This window comes from Pan paniscus, chromosome 21, assembly GCF_029289425.2.
Source record: "Pan paniscus chromosome 21, NHGRI_mPanPan1-v2.0_pri, whole genome shotgun sequence".
NCBI classification, from domain to species: Eukaryota; Metazoa; Chordata; class Mammalia; order Primates; family Hominidae; genus Pan; species Pan paniscus.
In genome coordinates, this window is record NC_073270.2 from 3,803,330 (window position 1) to 3,807,212 (window position 3,883).

The following is a 3,883-nucleotide window of genomic DNA, read 5'->3' on the forward strand; positions in this document are numbered from 1 at the left end:
AACCTCTGCCTCCCTGGCTCATGTGATTCTCCTACCTCAGCCTTCCAAGTAGCTGGGATTACAGGCATGAACCACCATGCCTGGCTTTTTTTTTTTTTTTTCTTAGACAGAATTTCGCTCTTGTTGCCCAGACTGGAGTGTAGCGCCATGATATTGGCTCACTGCAACCTCTGCCTCCCGGCTCAAGCGATTCTTCTACCTCAGCCTCCCGAGTAGCTTGGCATTACAGGTATGCGCCATCACATCTGGCTAATTTTTGTATCTTTAGTAGAGACGGGGTTTCACCATGTTGGTTGGGCTGGTCGCAAACTCCTGACCTCAAGTGATCTGCCCACCTTGGCCTACAGGGGTGAGCCACTGCGCCTGGCTGAAGTTTTACTTTTCTTAAAGAGAATTTTTTTTTCCTGGAAAATAAGTGCTGACATCACAACTGAAGTGCTCATGCATCTTTTACTCCTTTCAGGAATATCTTGGTATGGCAAATGAATGGACACAGAGTCCATTCTTTAAAACCAATTCCATGAATGAGAGGAAGTCAATGTAAGATTGTCTTCTTAAATGATCTGTCAATGGTCAAATGTGAATGGTTTTTGAGACAATGAAGTTTGAGTTCTCTCTTGCTTAACTAGCAAATAGTGGGCCTACATACCAGGGCAACTTAAGATTTCCATTATTTTCACATCTCAAAAAAAAAAAAAAAGAAAAAAAAGGGAAACGATTTAAATGTAAGTGATGACTCATATAAGGCTATTTGTAAGTTTCTTGCTTCCCAGTCGGGACTGAATAAAATCTACAATAGATGAGTCAAATTTTTAAGCTTTTTGTACCATATGCTTATATGACAACAAACTGAGAAACATTTACCTCCTTTATTCTATTCTTTTTTTTTTTTGAGACGGAGTCTCACTTCTGTTGCCCAGGCTGGAGTGCAGCAGTGCGATCTTGGCTCACTGCAAGCTCCGCCTCCCGGGTTCATGCCATTCTCCTGCCTTAGCCTCCTGAATAGCTGGGACTACAGGCGCCCGCCACCACACCTGGCTAATTTTTTGTATTTTTGGTAGAGACGGGGTTTCACGTGTTAGCCAGGATGGTCTCGAACTCCTGACCTCATGATCTGCCAGCCTCGGCCTCCCAAAGTGCTGGGATTACAGGCATGAGCCACCACGCCCGGCCCCTTTATTCTATTCTTATGATAAATTTCAAGTTTAAAGAGATTAAGCTATTTCCATAAATTTTAAAGGAATGTAAGAAAGTTTTAAGGACAAAGGTGTTGGGACATTGCAGTAAAGGTTATGAAACCTCACCGTGGGCCATGCCAGCCACATAGAAAAATGGGTTGGAAATTAAAAATATGGAGGTAGGGCCAAGCATGGTGGCTCACACCTATAATCCTAGCACTTTGCGAGGCTGAGGCAGGCAGATCACTTAAGCCCAGGAGTTTGTGACAAGCCTGGGCAACATTGTGACACCCCATCTCTACCAATCAATCATTCAATCAATAAGCTAGGCATGGTGGTGTGTGCCTGTAGTCCCAACTATTTGGGAGGCTGAGGTGGGAGGATCACTTAATCCTGGGAGGCGGAAGTTGCAGTGAGCTGTGATGGCACCACTGCATTCCAGCCTGGACAACAGATACCTTGTCTCTCTCTCTATGCGTATGTGTGTGTGTGTATATATATGTATTTTTACACATTATATTTATATAAACATAATGTATTTCTATAATAAATATATACATTTATAAATTATATTTATATGTATATATTTTTATATATACATATAATATACATAATATATATGTATATATATATAAATACATATGTATGGCAGTAGAATGAAGGGGATATTGAGCACATTTGAGGAGTCTCCAGGTTTCTTAGTGTGAAAGCTCCAGAACTGGGATGGGATTTGAAGCAAGTGAAAAAGGCTTGGCTTGGCTCAGTAGGGAAGGTGACAGGATTCCTGGAGAACAGGATGGAAAACAACAGAGATCTCACTGAGGCTGCGTCACTCAAATTACTTTTTCCTGCAAATCAATCCAGGTGTACAGTTTTCTCCAGCAATATCAGGAAGCCCCAGAATCAGAGGCACAAAGGTGTCCGAAGAAAGAAAAGTGTTTTGAGAAGGAAAGGCAGAGTGACAAGGGATTGGGCAAACTGGATATAGCTGAAGACGGCTGCTCCAAGGATGGGTTTTTGTTAAAGAAAAGAAAAAAATCAATTTGGGGGCTGAGCACGGTGGCTCACATGTGTTGTCCCAGCACTTTGGGAAGTCAAGGTGGGAGGATTGCTTGAGGTTAGGAGTTCAAGGCCAGTCTGGGCAACATATAAAGACCTTGTTTTTATATTTTAAAAAAAAGTGAAAAAATAAATTTAAAAAATCAAATGTTGCAAATAATGATTAAAAATCTTATCTCACAAGAAGCTTTCCTTCATTTTTGTGTGTCCCTTCTCCTTTTTGTTTATACCAGAGAAAGCTGAACTTAAAAGTTTCAGGAACTGTGCTGATGCTTTTGTACACCGTCTCATTTGGTTCCTCTAAAGGGTTTTATTAAGTCACATTGTCTGTGTCAGTTTCCAGCAACAGTGTATTGATTCATTAGCTTCCCTTCATTTGCATTTAGTCTAGTAGATGGCTAGCAAGGATCAACACTTTTCTGGTCTGCTATTTCCATCTCCTTTTGTGTGAGATGTTATGTCCTTCAACAAGGTAAAATTTCATTAATAAGCATGGAAAGTTAATACAAGAATTCTGCATCCTTCTCTTCTATCCATTCTAATTCAAAATTATTTACGGGGTCTTCATGTTACCTTATATTTCTGCCCTCACATCACTTATCAGTCCACTGCCATGCTCCATCCCTCACACCACCCCACATTTTAGTTCACACTCCACTACTGACGTTCTTTGTACAGTCATGAACCTAGGATCAAGACTACCTGTTAAAGCTGAAATCCTGTACCTCCCTGCTTTCAACTTCTGCACGGAGCTTAAAACAGTGTCTCTACCACCACCCCTATCCTGGCACCCACCTTGGATTTTGTCTCCCTCAGCTCCTTTTTTGTCTCACCACCAGCACCAAAGCGGTTGGTCTGTGTTCTCTTTCCTTCCATTGCACATCTCATCGATCAAGTTAGAAGTTTCGAATAGAGGCCGGGCGCGGTGGCTCACACCTGTAATCCCAGCACTTTGGGAGGCCGAGGTGGGCGCATCACGAGGTCAAGAGATCGAGCTCATCCTGGCCAACATGGTGAAATCTCTTCTCTACTAAAAATACAAAAACTAGCTAGGTGTGGTGGTGTGCGCCTGTAGTCACAGCTACTTGGGAGGCTGAGGCAGGAGAATTGCTTGAACCCGGGAGACAGAGGTTGCAGTGAGTGAACTCCAGCCTGAGTGAGACTCCATCTCAAAAATAAAAAAAAGAAGAAGTTTCGAATACGTCTCCCACTTGGGTCTGGGAGCTTCTAGTTTCATTCCAACCACTTACTGTGTGTCCACTATGTGCCAAGAATTATGCAAGATAAGGTTATGCATCTTCGTATCTTTGGAGGTAGATGAATAACGAATATACACATGAATGCATGAGACCGGGAGGTATAGGTAAGAACTAGCCAGATCCAAAATTCCATACAAAATATTAACAATTTCCACTTAGGCCTTGATTTTTCCCCAAGGTGCTGACAATAGGGGACCCCTCCAGGATCTCTGTGAAATACACATGTTCTGGTGAGGGTAGAAATAAGTATGAGACAGGAGGGCACATTCAATGATTTCTAAATAGTGTGGGGTCAAAGGCCCCATGTTGGACAAAGCCCAGAGGCAACCTCCCCCACTCTTAAGATCATGGTTTGGGATACCCACTTCACACAGGAATTTGTCACTC